Raw genomic sequence first — 18,961 nt, 5'->3', positions numbered from 1 at the left:
ACCCAGGGGAACGTAATCCAACTCCAATCACTGGCTCTCAAGGGAAGTTTGGGAAGAAAAGCCTAAAAGTTGAAAGAGTTTATCGTATTTCTTCTTGTGGGAAGTACCTATTCATATGCTTTGCCCATTTTTATCTTGTATGTTTATTTCTTTTACTTCTTTGTAGCAGTTTTATATGTAGTGCTCTTAGTCATTTGCTATACATGTTGCTAATAACCTCTCCCAGCCTGCCCCTTACCTTTTAGGCTTATTTACAGCCTCCTTCTGTACACAGTTGTTAGTGGTTGTATAGCCAAGTCTATCCGGCTATTTTTCCTAGGTTTCTGGGTTTCCTTCATTATAAGCGAGTATTATACAATGACCTGTATTTTCTTCTAATACTTTCACTGTTTTGCTTTTCACGTTTTATCCTTTAACACAAGTAGAGTTTATTTTTCCAAAATGAAGTGAGGAATATATTATTATTTTTTTCCCAAAAATGGGAGAGTGAGTTGTCCTGACATCGTCTAGTGGACAGTGCATGCTTCTCTGGGGTTTTTAAATGTCACCTCGGTCCCATTGACATTCCCTTTTATATGTACACAGTGGGCAATTTTCCTGCAGGATATTTTCCATTCTTTGCCTGGTTCTCATCTGAAACTGAACAAAAAAGATGAGCGAGAACTTGGAACTCATCTTCGGGTCATATTACAAATATGGGAGCCAGGCAGCAATTATTATGCTCATCTGAGGAAACTGTAGCTCAGAGAGCTTCAGTAACTTACGTCCAAGAAGGTTGGGAGAGTGAAGGAAAAGAATGAATTAGTGAATGAGGCCGCTTCACAGTGACGGCTGCCTCATGCTGCAGAAACAAGAGTGCTGCTTTATAGAAAAACTGGAGAATTAGAGAAGCAGGAAGTGGCGGAGTAGAGACAAAGTTAGCCACTCGCAGAGCCCTTGGACAGCCCAGCGTTCCCTCCTGACCCTTCCCAGGCCTCCACCTCCACACTGATTTGTTCCTTACTCTTCATTTGATGACAGAATGTGAGCATATCCTGCTGCATCCCCTTGCTAAATAGAAGGATGATATTCCATTGGAGGTATTGGCATTCATCTGACTGTAGCTTTCAGGTGGATGTTTGTATCATTTCTAACCTACATTGTTTCACAGTGCTGTTTATATAATAAACATCCTCTGTAGATAAGTCCCAGTGTACAAACTGCTGGATCAATGCACAGCTCTTGATAACTATTGCCAAAATGTCCCATGAGAAAATATTGCCGATGAGCATCCCGCAGCCTGTTTACTGCACCATCACCCACACTGGATATCTTCATTTTTAAATTTGGCCCTTTATATAGGCGATAAACGCTATGAATTAGTTAGTCCATAGTCTTATGACCCAGTGAGGATCAATGTTTTCCCACACCTAGTGGTTCGGGGCACTTTTTGGTGAGGTCTGTGGAAACCTTCCTCCTCTAACTTCATCTAGAACTCATCGGGAGAACTGGGGGTGAGACTGCTGCCCCAAGTGCGGGGTGCATGGCACCGACTGCGGGAGTGGCCGCGTCCAGTCCTGCAGGGCAGAGCCACCTAAGGCCGAGCTAGCACTGCTGCAGCTACGCACAGGGTTACCGCCCAGCGCACTGCGGCCACGCCTGGGTCTTCCAGCTGCCCCCCCCCCCCCCCGCCCTCAGAGCGCCCAGCTCATCTGAGAGCTGCGTCCTCCTGGGCCGCTCAGGCTGGTTCCTCCCTGCGGTCTGGAAGAGAGATAGGCTGCCCTTCCACGGCCTCCTCCTATCACCATCACCCACAGTGTGGACATGTTGGTGGACAGGCAGGCCAGAAGGTGGCAGGGGCGACTAGCCAAATAACAGGAGAAAAGAGCAGGGTAGGCCGGGCAGCAGTGCAGCAGAAAGAGGTGTGAGTTGGGGCCCTGGGCACAGTTGCCTCCGTCCCAGCACCGCCACCTCCCAACAAGTCCTGGGTTTCCTGGGTCTCAGTTCCTTATCTGTTCATAACCTGCCATAGGATTTGTTTCGAGGTTTGAATGAGAAGATGTTTGAAATCACCTAGCACCACACCTGCACAGGTGGGAGATGGCAGGCGGCTGCTCTGCACAGGAAAACTTCTCTGGGGCTGCCTATCTGGTGGCTGCATCTGGCCCAGCCTGAAACCGGGATTTTAGCTGTCTAGCTTTGCACGCACAGTAATTAATGACTTTGCCTGGAGAACTTCGCAGTTCTCTCAACGTGACCACCATCCTGATTCATTATTTGATGTTCCTAACTAAAGCTTTAGCATAGCTAGAAACAAATGGCCTGGAATCAAAAGGTTGGGAAGCCCAGAGCCACCTCCCAGGAGTCCATGGTTCTAAGGTGCGCCGAGCTAGGTGGAGGGAGACCCGCGGAGGATAGGGGGTCTTGTCTGGCAGGGTCTCTGCAGGCACTGCTGGTGCCAGCTGTTTCTGCACCCTAGTCCCCTCCCAAACGCCATGCTTCCATTTCTGCTCACACCCTCTGACTCGTGGCCACCTGCCCCTCCGCCCTCCTGGATAGCTCTCCTTGGCCACAACACAGGAGGATGCAGGTGAAGAGTGAGGGCTTGGAACAGCACTCACACAGAAGGAATGGGAGCTGCTGCATAAATATATGTCCTCCTGCCTCTTCAGAGATGGCTCTGAGGGCCTTTCCTGGGTCTGTCAGCATCCCCCGGGGTCCCTAGAGGATGGAGCTTCAGTGGCCCTAGGTGGACGGGCTACCTTTGTTGGTTTCCTCCCTTCTGTCTCGCTCCCACTTTCTTGCCTGGACCTCCTGTCAGCAACCCCTCACCCCCACTCCACCAGGCACCTACTGGCCTAGCCTGTGTCCACCTCTGGGGGAACCTAGGAAGACAGTGCCACTTGTTTACCCCTGTCCCTGGACAAGGCTTTTCATCTCCCAGAGGCTGTCTTCCATCCTTGGAATCCAGGTAGGAGTTTAGCTCACCTGCAAGGCTGGTGTGATCGGCCCTGTGTGAATGGCTTGAGCAGTGCTTGGGGGCCCTGTTTCCCAAATAGTGGCCTCAGAGCGCCCAGAATCACCTGCAGGAAAGGACAGACCGATGACTGTGAGAGACAGGTTCCTGGTCCTGCCAGCCCTATAATCCCATCTCATCGCAGGGAAGGAGCTGGCAGAGCCAGGCTGAGCCATGTGGGAACCTGACCCGAAGGGAGAAACTTATAATGGAAATCCTGTCTTCACTTAAAGTTTTGATACTTTTGCTTATCATGGATTTTTGTCATCGATTCTAATATTTTCAATATCGGGTTAAAATGTGATTTATCTCAAACACTGAGTTCTTTTGTGTCCCCTTTAAATTTTGCACCTGAGCACTTGCCACCACAGTCCCAATCCTGCCGGAGTCTCTGTTTTCACAGTCGTTCCACCTAGTTCTGATGTATCTTGAAGTCGGAGACTCTCTGCATCAAGAGCCATAATAAGTCCCAGCGGCCCTCCGATGGCTGAGATCAAGGAAAGCCTATAGTCAGTGTGCTTTTGGGTGCAAGAAACAAACCTCCGGCTAAAATTGGCTTGAATAACAAGGAAATGTATTATCGAAATAGCAAGTCCAAAAGTAGGGTAGGTTTCAAGGCTGTTTGGTTCAGCGGCTCAACGGTGCTCTGAGGACTCCGTCCTTTCTGTCCATCTGTGCCTTTCAGTTGGTCGGGGTCAGCGTCAGGGCATTAGCCACAGGGCAGTGGGAAGTTCAGGATCACTTCCAGACTCTGTAGTCAGAGAGTTTCCTCCCTCACGTGGGGACCAGGGAAGCCCCCAGAAGTCTCTCTCCTCGCATCTCATTGGCTGGGGTTGGATCATATGCCCACATCTGAGCTAATCGCCAGTAAGAGAATCAGCTTTTATTCTGAATGGACAGAAGGGTGAGGGCTGGCCAGGCTGCGTCCAGGGCTGGGTGGGGTCCTGGAGTGGCTGGAGTGGGGAGGGATGGAGACTTAAACCAAGTGGGGGTTGTGCTTGCAAGAGAGAAGAGGGGGTTAGTGCAGGGTGGGGTGGTGGGCCAGGGGCCCAGGCAAGCAGGGTTCCCCATGAAGACCCTAAGAAGGCATTTCAGATGAGTCTGACCTGCACTCTCCGTACAACTTTATGCTGCTGCCCTGATGCCAGGTGGGCAGGATGATCTCACAGCCCTCCGCTCAGCCTTCTTGTTGTGTCTCTGCCTGGGTTCTGGGTGGACCTCCCCTTCTGCCAGAGGGGCCATCCCTGGATCTGCGTCTGACTGGTCTTAGGATAGGACTAAGGAAAAAAGCCAAGAGATGCTCCCTGGCTGGAGACAGGACTTTCTCTGCTTTAGGTTTCTTTCCTTCATGGTCGACTTAAAACCCTGGAATCTGATGCCCACACCAACCTCAGTTGATGGCCAAGGCAGGACACTACCCACTTATGCCTGAGCATTGTCCCTTTTCCCAGCTTCCCTTATAGAGTCACTCCTCTCTCACTTTCCCAAAGAAGGCCTGGACCCAGTCATGATGCCTCACCTCCATGCTCGCAGGAAGCACATCTGTTAGCAGTTCTGGCAATTTCCAGGCTTTGCTTGCAATAAAACTGAAGGACTATGGACTTGTCAGCTGATAGTTATTCAAAATCATTTTATGACTGGTCACCATGTGGTTCAGGGCATATAACTGTGGGAAGGAGGCCACAGTGATGTCATAAGAGCACAGCAGCCTTTCATCCTGATCTATTTATGTGATTGAGGTTTCTCAGGCTTTCACATTAAAAACCCACAATAGGAATGGAATTAATATGGAACCTTGTCTTTCTCTGGCAATAAGTAATGTTCATGCACAAATACACAAACTACTCAAAGAAAAAAAGACTGCCTCATCCCTTTTTTTTAGAAGAGATATTTTCAAAAATATATACTTTTTTGTGTTTCATAATTCTCAAAATATATACTAAATTCACATTGTTTGTATCATCTGCATACTAATAATAATTACAATGATAACCCAATACAGAAGACAAATACATTTTAACACAATAAAATGTTTAAATCTGACATTTGAATTTATTTACATAGGTCTGTGTGATAGGAGAATCAAAAGACTTTCAAACCGAAAATGTATTAGAATAAAATTATGTCAGGTGAAATGGAAATATGCATTAAGAGAGAAAAAGGAGTTATGTAAAGATTCAGGCATTGAAGAAGAGGCTATTCGTGTCTGTTTTTACAACTGTGCATACCCTTTAAAATGTCACTGATATCTCTTTTTTCTTTGGTCTGCTGGTTTTTTTAATTAATAGAATTTATTTTTTTTAGATTCATTTTGGGTTTATAGAAAAATTGAGCAGAAATCATAATTTCCAAAAATCGCCATCCCTTCAGTTCTCCCTATTATTAATCTTTCATTAGTGTGACAATTTGTTATAATTAATGAGCCAACACTGATACACTGTTATTAACTAAAGTCCATGGTTTACATTAGGGTTAGCTCTTGGCGTTGCACATTCTATGGAGTTGGACAAATGTATAATAACATGTATCTACCATGATAGTGTCATACAGAGCAGTTTCACTGTCCCCAAAATCCTCTGTGCTCAGTCTATTCCTCTCTCCCTCTAAGCAACCGCTGATCTTTTTACTGTCTCCATAGTGTTACCTTTCCCAGAATGCCATAGAGTTGGAAGCATACAGGATGTAGCCTTTTCAGACTGGCTTCTTTATTTGCAATATGCACTTAAGTTTCCTCCGGGTCTTTTTGTGGCTTAATAGCTCTTTATTGATGAATAATATTCCATCATCTGAATGAACCACAGTTTGTTTACCTCTTCACCTTTTGAAGGACATTTCAATTTCTTCCTGAAACTGAAGTTTGGGCAAAAAGCTGCTGTAAACATCTGCATGCAGATTTGTATGTAGACATAAGTTTCAATCCTTTGGGTAAATACCAAGGAGCATGATTGCTGGATCATATGGTAAGAACATGTGTCATTTTATAAGAAACTGCCAAACTCTTCCAAAGTAACTGTACCATTTTGCATTCCCACCAGCAATGCATGAGAGTTCCTGTTGCTCCGCATCCTCACCAGCATTTGGCGTTATCAGTGTGCTGGATTTAGGCCATTTCTAAGAGGTGTATAGTGGTATCTCATTTTAATTTGCATTTCCCTGATGACATATGATGTTGAGCATCTTTTCATGTGCTTATTTGCCATCTGCATATCTTCTTTGGTGAGTTGTCTGCTCAGATCTTTTGCCCATTTTTTAATTGGCTTATTTGTTTTCTTATAGTTGAGTTTCAAGAGTTCTGTGTATGACAGTTCTTTATCAGATATGTGTTTTGCAAATATTTTCAACCAGGCTGCAGCTCGTCTTTTCATTCTCTTAGTAGTGTCTTTTACAGAGCAGAAGTTTTAAAATTTATCAAAGTCCAACTTACCAAATTTTTCTGTCATGGATCGTGCTTTTCATGTTATACCTAAAAGCTCATTGTTTTGGCTAGGGAGCTGTGTGAAAATTCAGGTGTTAAAGAAGAGTTCATGTCTTTTTCATGTATTTTTAAGCGGATAATGGCGGCTATCAAATTGCTATGTTTTCTAGTCCATTGGCCACCCTTTTATATAGCCATATTTACAGGTATGTCAGATTTTCTACTGTTCACAGCCACTAAACTTCTGTGGAAGGTTTTCAGATGTAACAGAAGTATATTTGAGGGAGTTTGTAGTCACTCAGAATTATTTTTAAAAACCAGTGGGTTTGCAGTGGCTGATGGCCTGGACTCTTAGGCCAGGGTGGCCTGGTCAGAGTTCAGCTTGCCAAAGACTAGCCTGTGACATTCAAGTACCCAAGCACCATAGGTGCCAGTGTCCTCATCAGGCAAACAGGGCTGGTGGCAAGACCCACTCCCGGGATGCTGATGAGGGCCACATGGAACTGGCAGGTGAAGCTCAGTGCACTTGGCCAGGGCTCTGTATGGCAGCTCCTGTCTAGTATCAGGGGGAAGAAAGGACCTTTATTGCAGCAGAGGTAACACAGTTGAAGGATGTTTCTCAGTTGTATCTTTGTCAAAGCCCTGAGCTGGGAACTGTGGGAGTTGGTAGAGAAATGAGATATGGGTGCAGCCCTTTAGGGCTCCCCATCCAGAGGGAGGACCAGCATGTGCAGAAGCAATAGAAATTGCAGTTAGAAAAGACTGGATGGATGAGGTTGTTTCCTAGGATGCAGCAGGGGCAGGGCCCCAGAGAGCATCCAGCTGCAAGTCAGAAAGTCTGGGAGTTGGCCCAGCTTTGCCGCTGTGCACCTTCAAGCTGAGTATGTTCTCTATCCTGGGAAGGGGGAGTTGTTAGGGGGACTATAAGCTGAGGGAGAGCTGGCTTCACCTGGGGAAGCCGCAATCCAGACTTTTATTACTTAGACTCCTGCCTCTATACACACTGGAACATTGGGGCCGCACTCCCAATTCCACAGCTCTCTGCTGCTACCCTCCTGCTCTGTGCCCCTCTGTCCAGCACTTTAGGGTGGTACCTTGCCTTGGCACTCACTTGCCCATGATTGGGTCTCCTGGTAGATGAATTTTGTCCTGCTCACCTACATCTTACTGCCTATATCTTTTAGGCGAGGATGGGATTCTTCTCCTTAAATGTCACCTCACAGCACCCAGATGTTGTGACTGGACCTTTTCTAATGTGAGAAACCAATTCATGGGAGGTGATGGGGAGACCAAGTAGATGAAGAAGTGGCATGGGCATTTAACCTCCACCTGTGTGGCTGTGTGGCTGTGGACGAGTTGTGCGACCTGTCAGAGCCTAAACCTCTCCACCTGTAAAATGGGGGCTGCAGTAGCAACTGCCTGGCAGATGGGCGAGAAATAAGTGGGAAAATAGAGAGATGGTGTTCAGCTCAGTGACCGCCCTTAGCAAACCCTCTTCCATGCCAACAGTTACTGTCATGACTCTCCATGACTGCGATGTGGCTGGGCTGGACTTGCTGCTGCCAGTCTGCCGCAGTCACAGCACAGGAAGAAGCCTGGCCCCCACCAGCTTCTTTCTTCTCACCAGCAACAATTCTCTCAGGTGGGGACAAGGGAGCCTTTTGGATTGACACAGACCCAGAAGTGTGGTCTCTGATGATTGCCATTTTATTCTCAGTGTTCTGGGATCTTTCATGTCTCAATGGTTTTTAGCACCTTACTTCAATCAGTGATGTTGCAAATGGTAATTTAGCACAAAGAACTAAATTGTGTTGTTTTTGTAGGGCTGGAGTTTCAGGGGACCCCAGGGTTGGGTCCAGCTTCAATGCTCCATGCGAATTCAGTGGTTGTTTGGGACTGCAACCTACCCAGCTGAGAGGCCCCTGAGGCTGCTTCAGGCTGTTCGCTGCTCAATCACCCTACCTGACCCACTTTTTTACGTGTTAACATTTCTGAAATCTAGAGGCATCTAAGGATTATAACGGGGAGTATGCTCTTTCTTGGTGGCACATAAAATAATGGAGCATCTTAAAATCAGTGCTGTCTCAGAGTCCGTGAAGTAAAGGAATTGGAATTAATAGATATTGGTGCATAAAGTCTGTGACCTTAAGCAATATGCCCACCACTTTTAGATTTAGTTACGTGTTCTTCTGTGAAATGGGCTCAGGACCCTCTGTTCTTCCTCAAGGACTGGACAGAACCCACATTGAAGCATATTCTGAAAGTCAGGGGAATGTAGATGCTGAACATTTCTGTTACAATTAAATCATTCACTGCACCCCCTCTTATTTCCACAAGGACAGAGGCCCAGGAGGTCAAAAAACTGGTGTAGGGGTGGGGGCACATGGCTACTTGATGACTCAGTTGACCAGACCCCTGCTCAGTGCTCCTGGGGGTTGCCACAGAAGGCAGAATTGATCCTCCCCTCTCCCAGAGCCCCTGAGTCTGTGTTTCAAGTGGCTTCCTCTGCCCAGCTCAGCTCTGGTGAGCAGAGCTCAGTCAAGGAGAGGCCAAGGGTTAGGGAGAAACAGGTCCGTGGAGTAAACCTGAATGAAGAGGAACATTTTTTGGCACATAGCTATATTTTTATACTTGAGAATCGGGGACCTTGGACCTTCTCATGCAGATTTATGCCAAATGAGATGCAAATGAGGGCCCTGCTGTTCTGAAGTTCTGGCCCCTCCGTCTCCTAAGACCGTGACCCTAGGATCCCAGCTTGTCTCTAAGAAAGTGCCTGTGGGTTGGAGGAGGAAGGAAAGAAAAAGACACCGATTTTACTAAAATGTACTAACCACGCAAACGCATCAGATATGCCACAAAGCACTTCAGGGAAAGAGGTAAAGCGGGTGGGGGTGGGGAAGTAGGGCCCGCCGGCGTGGGAGTGGGGGGATGCGGTGGGCGGGGAAGCGGTGGTAGGAAGAGCCAAGTTGGGTGCAGAGAGGATCCGGCAGCGGCCTGGGGCATTTCTGCGGGTTGACAATAAATGAATGATATGCAAATGAGCCCAAAGCACGTGCAGTTGCATGGGTCCGCAGCTGCCCAAGAGCGCGGGATCGCGTACCTCCAGCATTTTCGCCTCGGTTAACGCCGGGACCCCGCGTGCTGGGCGCGCTGGCCCGGGCGGGCGGCGGGGTAGGGCGCCCCCTGCCGGCCGAGAGCCGAGGCGACCTGGCGCTTCCTGGGCCACGCGGCGGGCGGGCGGCCGGAGGAGGGGCGCCTGCCGCTCGCCTCCTGCCCGGACGCCAGACGCCGAGACTCCTAAAACTGCGAGGCGGGCGGCCGCGGAGTGCTAGAGGTGGGTGTGTGCGGCGGCGCACTCAGCTCCAGGTCCCCGCCCGCCCGCCCCGGGCGCGGCCTGCGGAGCAGGCGGGGGTGCGCGCGAGCAAGGGGCCCGTCACGCACGACACCCGCGCTCCCTGCACAGCACCCACACCGCTACCCCCAAGATACCCGCGACCCCCTTCCCCCACGACACTCTGCGCTCCTGCACACTCACTTGGCGCTCCCTACTCTGCCGCACCCAGCGCTACTCTCACGGGCATCGCCCCCCACCCCCCAGAGCAGGACGCATCCCTCACTGCACCCCGCGCTCCCCCACTACAGAAGAGCTAGCTGTCCCTCCAGCACGCCGCGCTCCCCCTACACTCGCACCCGCGCTCAGGGCCAGCGGCTGCGCCCGAGAGTCCCCGGCCGAGTTCTCAGGGCGCGCCCTAGGGTCCGCGGCTGCCCCAGGGCCGGGACGGGGACGGCAGCGGGTGGAGCCCCTCTCCCAAGCCGGCCCCGCACGGATCCCGGGCCCCTCTCCCGCGGCCGGCGCCCCGGGGCGGAGCCGAGCGCGATGGGCGCCGAGCTGGAGGCAGGTGGCGCAGCGGCGGCGGCGGGGGACAGGAGGCGGAGGCGGAGCGCGCGGGGCGGGGGCCGCGGGGCCCCGTGAGACACTCAGGCGAGCGCGCGGCAGCCGGAGCCCGGCGCCCGCAAGCCAAAGGCGCGGCGGCTTGACCGGGCGCGGGCCGGGGAGGCCGGAGACCGCCCAGGGTGGCGCTCGCGCTTTGTTCCCGCGCGGGCGGCCGGGCGGGCTGAGCAAGCGGCCGGAGCCGAGCCCGGGCATGGCCCAGGCGGCCGCCCCGAGTGCCCCGGCCCCGCCGCGCTCCTGAGCCTGGCGCGGCGGGAGAAGACGGCGCGTGGATCGCCCCCAAGTTTCGGAGGCGAGGACCGAGTTCGAAAGAAAAGCCACTGCAGGAGCCAGGTCGCTAGAGTGCGATCGCCTCCGTCCGCCGGACCTCAGGACCGTAAGTGCCCTGTCTGCCCCGCGCGCCGCCGCCGCTGTCACCCCGACTTTGCCCGCGGCTGCCGTTCGCGGGTCTTCTTGCTGTCGCTTCGAGTGCACCCGCCGCCCCCGGTACCCCTCCCCACTTTGCAAAGTTGCAGTCCATGGCGAGGTGGGGGCAGCGCACTCAGCGCCCACCCACTTGGGCTGAATGTCCCCCCCACCCCAGGTGAGCTGAGAGCTTGACCTGCCCCTGCATGTGGTCAGACTTAAGGTGGGAATGGGGATGGGGGAGGTGACGGGGGGATCCTGCAGGCTTCCCTGGGGTGTCTGGGCTTTCTGACAAAGACCCTGGGCCAAGTGACAGGGGACTTCGAGGGGGGAAAGAGGATGACCCTAGGAGAAATGGAGGTGCCAGTGGCCTGGCTAGGGAGGGGGACCAAAGCTCGCTTGAGTCCCTCTGGATCTTGTTTTGGTTCCTGGCTCTGCCACCCAGGCAAGTGGTGGTCAGGGGTTAAGTGGTCTTGGAGTGAAGTCTTCTCAGACTCCCCCACGGGGCCCTGCCCCACTCCCATGGATGGGGAGAGGGGCTTGAGAGACCATCCCTGGGGTCTTGACAGCCCCCTTGCTTCCTGCCACCGGTGGCAGCGCTTATGCTCACACCCTTTGGGAACCATCCATCTTCGTGTAGGGCAGGCTAGGAGCCAGGCTGTGGGAATGGCAGGGAGGGAGGTGTGAGCCGATGTAGAGGGACAGATGGCTAGAAATTCAGCCCTAGACGGGCTTACGTGGAACAGAAGGCAGTGGAGCTGGTGGCAAGCCACACTGTGAGCCACTGGGCTCTGAATACACCGCCCCAGGCTGTCCCTCCTTCCGGCCCCTGAGAACTGTGTGTGCTGGACCCAGCAGCCACAGAGTAGTGGGCAGACCCCTGTATGTGTGGGGACCGCTGCCTCCCTTGACCACCAAAAAAAAAAAAAAAACTATTCCCCACCATTAGGGCTGAGGCTGACTGACTTTAGGCCTGTTCCAGAAGCCAGGGAGAAAAATATTTCCTTTGAGAATAGTGAAGACCTTATGTCCTGTGTAGGGTGATCTGAATAACTGTCAGGCCCCGTCTTTGACCCCGCAGCCAGGATACCGCTTCATTATGTGTAACTGGGTGTGTGTTTCCTCCCCTGGACCCAGAAACAGGAGGTTCCCAGGGCGGCCACCCTCAGAGGACAGGGGTTGGCTGGGGACAAAGAGGGGAAGCTATTCTGTATCCTAGCATTGCTTTTGCAAGTTGCTGCGAGGTTTGAGAAACTTGGTTTGAGGTTTGAGAAACAAGGTTTGAGGTTGGGACCCCAAGGGAGAGGTGGGCTGGACCCTCTCAGGCCCAGCCCTCACCTGTCCCAGACGCGAGGCAGGCCACTGGTATCCTTTCTCCAATAGGGGCAGGGGCAGGGGCAGGAAGGTCTTGCACACAGTTGCTGAGCACATTATAGTAGAAAGCTGATGCTGTGACTTGTACTGGGGTGGAGCTGTGTCATTTGCCCTACCCCCACCCCGCCTTGCTGTCCTTTGGATGGGGGAAGCCCAAAAACTCATTTGGGCCCAGAAGGCAGAGGGTTCTTTTCTGTGCAGCCAGTTACCCCATGCCTAAAGAGCCACGCTGTCTGGGGCTATGTTGCCAGGCCACTTCTGTATGTCAAAAGGGAAGAGAAGAAAGAAGATAAGCCTGAATGGTGGGGACAGATGCGGCGTTCTGTGTTCCCCGAGAGCTAGACAGACGCAGGGCGGGAGGAGAACATCACATTAGGACCAATTTTCTGGCGGAATCCGGCTCTCTCTGGCGGTGCCTTGATCTACGTGTGATGGGAGGAAGGGATAGTCACGTGCTTGGTACCCGCTTGCTCACAAGCCTAGTCAGGGCTGGTGGGCTGGAGGATTTCAGCAGGACGTCTCCCTCCAGGACCCTCTGGGGCTGCCTCAGGCCACCCACCAGCCCTTTCGTGTCCACATGCTCTTCCTCTGTCACCGGGTTATCTGCATAATTGAGTTACCACCTCCAGGAAATCTCTGTGATTTGGCTCTACATATTTTCATTTCTGCATGACTGGAAGAATTAATTTTCCTTCCTACGCAAGGATCTGGAGACGCTGGAAGGCTGGGTCACTAATCCGCAAGATTCAAGCCGGCGGGGCTGCCACCTCTCAGAGGGCTAGCCAGCTGCTGCTCCCCAGGGGTGGCAGGAAGGGTGGGGTCTGGGTGAGACATTTCCCTGCCACTTGAAACCCTCCTGAGGCTCCCAGCCTCCGACCTCCTCTTCTGTGGCCTCATAAGTGGATTGAGTTTGGGGTCATCTGATTTATCCTCAGCCTCCCATGGCACCAGGATATGCAGGATAGTGGTTGAATTCAATTGATTTGAATTCCCTCCTGAGTCAGTGCGTGCATGTGCGCACATGTGTGTGTGTTCAGAATCCCAAACACGGAAGAGATCCATCTCCCTGGGGAATGGTGAAGAGCTGCATACAGTAGGTGCTTAATTGGTGGCACTCTTGGGGGAAACCAGTGTTCCCATGGGGCAGCTCTGCTCAGTCCTGCTCTTTACCTCCTGCACTATTCTCACCTGCACGGGCCTCTGTCCCCACAACAGCAGCCTGAGTGTCAGCACCTGGCTGAGCCGTAACTGTTAGCCAAGCCCTGCTCAGCACTCACACTTGCTGTCTAAGTGTGCATGACACCTGCAAGGCCGGTGGAACCTTCTCTAGTTCCAGATGCCCAGAGGGGTACAAACTCATCAAGCTCAGGAAGGGAGCTTAGGTCTGATTGCCCCCACCCCCGCACTTCCCCACACTGAGTGACAATGGCTGCCTGGCCTCTGGCCCCAGCCGCTGTGCTGGCCTCCTTTACCCGAGGTTCTATTGTACTCGTTCCTGGCCTACCTGTCAGCATTCTTCTCACACCTGCAGGGACAGGTGGCTGACTACTTGGTGCTGACAGTGGTTAATGCCCCAGATGTTGGAACTTTCACCTGGAAGGGCCTCAGGCACGTGGGGCACAGCTGTAATTGATATCAGGGGCCACCTGAGGTCAGGAGGCGGGAGAGCACCTCTGCCCTGTCTAGGTCATGGAGGCCTAAGGCCAGCCCCTTCCCAGCTGTTCCCTATTCTCTTTAGGCTCTGGCCAGCCCTGTCTTTCCTCCCTCCCACTATGCCGAGCAAGGGGGAAAAAAAAGGAGCTGGGAGGGGATTGTTGTCCCCTCTAGGAGCCACTGGACATTGTCTGGCTATTATAATAAGGCATCCAAACATAGCATCAATTTGGTAGAAATCCGTGTCTGAGAAGTCGGTGTACCACCCAGGCCTAGGGGGAGGGGATGTCCTGAACTCTGTCACTTGTAAATACAAGAGTGTAGCCTTGCCAGGATTGCATTTACTACATAAAACTGGCCCTGGGAAGAGTCTGTCATCCACTGCTCAATCGTTGGGCGGATGATGAGTGAACATCTATGTCGTGCCAGGCAGGGGCTAGACTAGTAATAATGCAGTACCCACAAAAGTTCACACTGCAGACTACTCATCGGCGTTCTTCCTTTTAACGGACCTCATGACAAGCCTGTAGGGGGGTACCCTTGCTGTCCCATTTTCCAGATGGGAATGCGGAGGCCCAGAGAGACTCACCAGAGGCAGGTGGGCAGGTGTCTCTGCTGGTTCTATAGTGTGGAGGATGGGCAGGCCCCCAGAGCTTTCTCCAGGTTCTGAATCTGGAGGAACAACGTGGGGCCCACAGGCACGTGCTTACTCGGAGCCCCTGCAAATCTGAGGTACACCAGCACCTGGAGCCATAGCCTCTGAGGGAGGGGAAAGAGGAGTCTGGAAACTTGTAATTGGTGGGTGTCCATCTGGGGTGTGGCCTTTGAGAGCCTGGGCTCATGAAGGGTTGACCAAGGCTCTTTTCTGGACTATGTCACACCTGGTAAACTGGATCCCTTAGGTCCCAGCCAAGCTAGGCAGGCACCACACTGTATTCCAAGAAATCAGTCCCTCGCTGGCTTACTCTGGCTTATCCTTATAGCTCTTGGTCTCCCCAAGACTATTTTTGACAGTGAACCACACCTCCAAATCTTTTCCTGGGGTCATACTCCCAGACTTTTAGGCAAAACCAGCAAGCCTGATTCTATTTTGCAGTTCCCTGAGGCTTAGATTCCCTCCCCGCCTCCTACGGCGCCCACCCCCCCCCACCCCCTCCCCTTTACACAGGGCCCGGATAAGGCCTGTGTTAGGCAGGGGCTGCAGGAGAAGGCCCAACCCCCAAGTGCCTCTGAGGGCCGCCTTTAGCCAAGAACACTAATGCAAGCAGGGCTCTACTGTCTGGAAACAAATTCCTGGAGTGGAAGCCGCCTTTGCAGCATCAGTGGAAAGACCCAGGCGGAGACCTGGCGTTCGGGATGGAAACTTATGATGATGAAAGTGATAAATAATTGGTGCCTGGTTCCCACTTCTGAGTTCACAGCCAGACCTGGGGTGTGGGGTGCAGGGTTGGGCTTGGAGCCTCAGACATGCGAGAACCAGAATGTGCTTCCCGCCTTGCTGTTTGCAGTATGGTTTCCTGCAGCAATAAAACAGAAGTTAAGACTTCTGCTTTTCGTAATTCGTGGGACCTCACGGTGAGCCAGATGTCACTGGAAGGAAAACAAAGATGTGTAATAAGGAAGATGTCGCTTTGCTGAGGCACCAGCGCCCCCTCTGCTGCTCAGCCACACACTCTCGGCCGCCTGCGCCCATCCCATTCACTGTCCACACACATTGTCAGCCTCCCAGGGTTAGGTTCTCAGAGGCTCCTGGGCTGCCCCTGAGGCCGTGAGTGTGGTGGACGTGGCAGGAGGAGGTTTGAGGAGGATGTCCGGGTATTGGGCATTCTTCTGTTTGCTTGGGCAGAGAAAAGCCCACAGTTGGGGCAGGGCATGAGGAGAAACAGTAGGAGATGCTCCTGGACCCCCCAGGGGCAGGTGAGGAGGGCTCTTCGAGCCCTGCTGGCCCTGGGCAACGTGTGCAACTCATGTCGAAGCCCTCTCCTGGTGGTCCTGACCCAGGAGTAGCCAGGAAAGGGAGTCGCCATGGGCCCCTCTCACAGTCAGGGTAGGGCAGTGCTGAGAGGCAAGGGAGGTCGTCAAGAGGAGCCCACAGCTCCCTTCCCAGCTTGGGGAGCCCCTACCCTATTCTTTGAAGTGGTGGGGGGATGGGCAGTACACTGGCTTCTCTGAGCCCCACTGGCTGAGTTTGAACCTCGATTCCCCTCTCAGTGGCTGTGTCACCATAAGCAAATCACTTACCCTTTGTGTTTCTGGTTTCAAAAGCAAAACGCAGTCCCAAGGCTCCTGTCTCTTCAGGTTGTGATGAGATGTGAAAGGTCCACGTGTGTCTGGAGTGTGGTTACTGGCTAGTGGATGTGGCTGTCACATCTCCTCTCTGGGGGGACACCCAGTGCATTCCTGGGATTCACTGGTGGGAGAGGCATCAGCTGGCTCTGCACTCAAACCCTGGTTCTCCCTCCCAGCCAGCCCCGTGCAGTGGGCTTACTCTCTCATGTGCATCTCCTCCTGTGCAGCCCAGGCCCCTGCGCCTGCTGACCTGCCTCCTCACACGTGGGGGCCACGGCATGTTCAGAGCCAAGCTCTGTATGCTCTGTGCCACCTGGGAACAAAGGTCCATTCCCCTCCCATTTCACAGAGGGGAAGCTGAGGCTGGGACCATCACGTTCCATAGCTACTTGGTGGCAGAGGTGGGATTTCAACTCAGGAACCCAGTCATCTGACTCCAGAGCCTCTGTTTCCACTAAACGAGGTCCCCAAACAGTTGGTGGTGACTTCTCACTAGGCCTTGGGGTTCTGAGGCCACAGCTTCTTGTAAGAGGGACAGCAGCTCCCTCTGTGGACCATGGCTGAACTGTCACTCAGCGTCAAGAGCCCGTGTGTGTGTGTGACTGTGCACACAGGGATGTGTGTGAATGTGAGCACATAATGTGTGTGTGCGCATGAAAATCAGACAGAGGAAGGAAGCGTGACCTCCACCTAAGTGCCCTAGGGCACTCAGAGGAGGGCCCATGGCCAGTCTTGATGGCTGGAACTGATAACAGCCAAGGAGTGCATGCCAGGTTCTTATCCCCACCCACCCGTCCCAGCCCAATTGCACTGTGACATCATGGGAACTTTTGTCTAAGTATGACCAGGGCTCAGGTGGGGACCTGCACAGAAGTCAAAACTGACCTGCCCTACTCAGGGCCTTATACCCTGGAGACCGAAGTCAGTGTCCGCTGAGGGGACCAGCAAAGGCCTCAGAGGTGGAACTTTATCCCCAGGGTGCCCATCACTACACACCCACATGGACTGTCCCAGGACACCTGTCACTACAAATTGACATAGACTGTCCCAGGATGTCTGTCACTACACACACTGACTGTTCCAGACACCTGTTACTGCACATTGACTTGGACTCTCTCAGATCATCTTTCACTACGTACCTACATGGAATGTCCCAACACCTGTCACTACCATCTACGTGGACTGTCCCAAGACACCTGTCACTGGCAAGCTACATGGACTATTCCCAGGATGCCTGTCACTACAGTATTACATGGACTGTGTCAGGATGCCTGTCACTGCACACCTTACAAGGACTGTCCCAGGACACCTGTCACTACACATTGACATAGACTGTTCCAGGATACCTGTCACTGACATCAACATGGACTGTCCCAAGTCATATGTCACTATACATTGACATGGACTGTCCCCAGACACCTGTCACTCTATATGGACTGTCCTGGGACACCTGTCACTACACATCTACATGGACTGTCCCAAGACACTTGCCACTATATATGTGCAAGGACTATCTCCAGGACACCTGTCACTACAAACCTACACTGACTGTCCCAGGATGCCTGTCACATACATCTATCTATATAGACCAACTCAGGATGCCTGTCACTACATACCTACATGGATTGTCCCATGATGTTTGTCACTATACATCTACGTTCACTATCCTAGGACACCTGTCACTCTATGTCTGTGGAGATTAGTCATAGGAGAACCTAGTTCTGGGGGTCAGACTCCCAAATTCTAAACCATCCTACATACTAGCCCTTCACTTCAGTATTTTGTGGCTTCAGTTTCATCCTGTTCTTGTGAAATCTTTCAGAATTTCAACAATCATGGTCATTATATATCTGGTCGAGGGACCCACCACAGCACCTGGCGTGGTCTGGTTGGGGTGATTTAGTTTCCCTTTTTGAGTCAAAGTCAGAGCTTCTACTGGCCATAAGGGCTTTAGGGTCGAGGAGATAGGTCAGGAGACAGCTGTGAAGTCCTGGATTTGACCTATATTATGTCATGTGTATCTGATTCTCACAGAGTCTGAGATCCCCTCCGGGTGCCACCTGGACGCCCTTCCTGTTTGGTATGTTTTATATCACAGTGGCTTTCAGGCCAGTTAGCCCTCTGGTTTAGGAGGTTATTTGGGCAAACCTTCCCTTAGGGTCCCTCCTGGCCCCCTACAGGTATGCCTATGTATATGGGGTATGTTTTGAAGTAGAGATAATAAGGCCCCACATCACAAGCCTTCTGGGCCCTGGCCTGCCGCCTCGTTCCCAGCCCCACCAGCTCCAGGATAGCCACCCTCCCTGCCCACTTGTTCAGTCTCCCAGGTGGACAAGAGCACAGAGCCTGTTAAGAGGGAGGCTGTGACCTTACATTAGTACCGCCCACAAGTCGGGCCCTGGCCCTGGCTGCCAAGGGAGGAAGGTCAGCCTGGCCTTCCAGTTCCACCAGTTCCACACACCTTTGTCCCTCACGCCAGAGCTCAGGCTCCCCAATCCCGTGCCATTAGCAACGCAGACAGGCTGCTGGAGGGAGCAGGTAGAGAGGTTGCAGCCTACCGGGTCTCAATCTCCCCACTAGGTTTTTTTTTTGTTGTAAAATATACAGAACACAAATTTACCGTCGTAACCACTTTTACATGTACAGTTCAGTGGCATCGAGTACATTCACATTGTCGTGCAGCCAGCACTGCCATCCATCCACAGAACTTCTCATGTTCCCAAAGTGAAACTGTCCGTATTAAGCCCTAACTCCTCACGTCCCCCTCCCTATCCCCTGGGGACCACCATCCTACTTTCTATCTCCTCTAGGGACCTCGTATGAGCAGAATCCTGTACTATTTGTCTTTTTTGTGACTGGCTTATTTCTCTTAGCATAA

The 18,961-nt window shown here is 52.3% G+C and overlaps 1 protein-coding gene across 5 annotated transcripts in view; it reads left to right on the top strand.

The window, feature by feature from the left end:
• CBFA2T3 (CBFA2/RUNX1 partner transcriptional co-repressor 3) overlaps positions 1-18,961 on the top strand; it is an 88,245-nt gene that overhangs the window by 21,606 nt on the left and 47,678 nt on the right. The window contains exon 1 of one of the 5 annotated variants that reach the window (XM_016129440.2): positions 9,726-9,744. The exons of 2 other annotated variants lie outside the window; for them this stretch is intronic. The gene's annotated coding sequence lies outside the window, so the exon portion shown is untranslated. Of the gene's footprint in view, positions 1-9,725; positions 9,745-10,546; positions 10,739-18,961 lie in introns of those variants that run through there. 2 more of the 5 variants (XM_016129442.2, XM_016129441.2) reach the window with 2 other exon arrangements.

The sequence above is a fragment of the Rousettus aegyptiacus genome, unplaced genomic scaffold (assembly GCF_014176215.1).
Source record: "Rousettus aegyptiacus isolate mRouAeg1 unplaced genomic scaffold, mRouAeg1.p scaffold_m13_p_14, whole genome shotgun sequence".
Classification (NCBI taxonomy): Eukaryota; Metazoa; Chordata; class Mammalia; order Chiroptera; family Pteropodidae; genus Rousettus; species Rousettus aegyptiacus.
The sequence above is the reverse complement of the archived record's forward strand: the minus strand, read 5'-3'. Positions and strand labels throughout refer to the sequence as shown.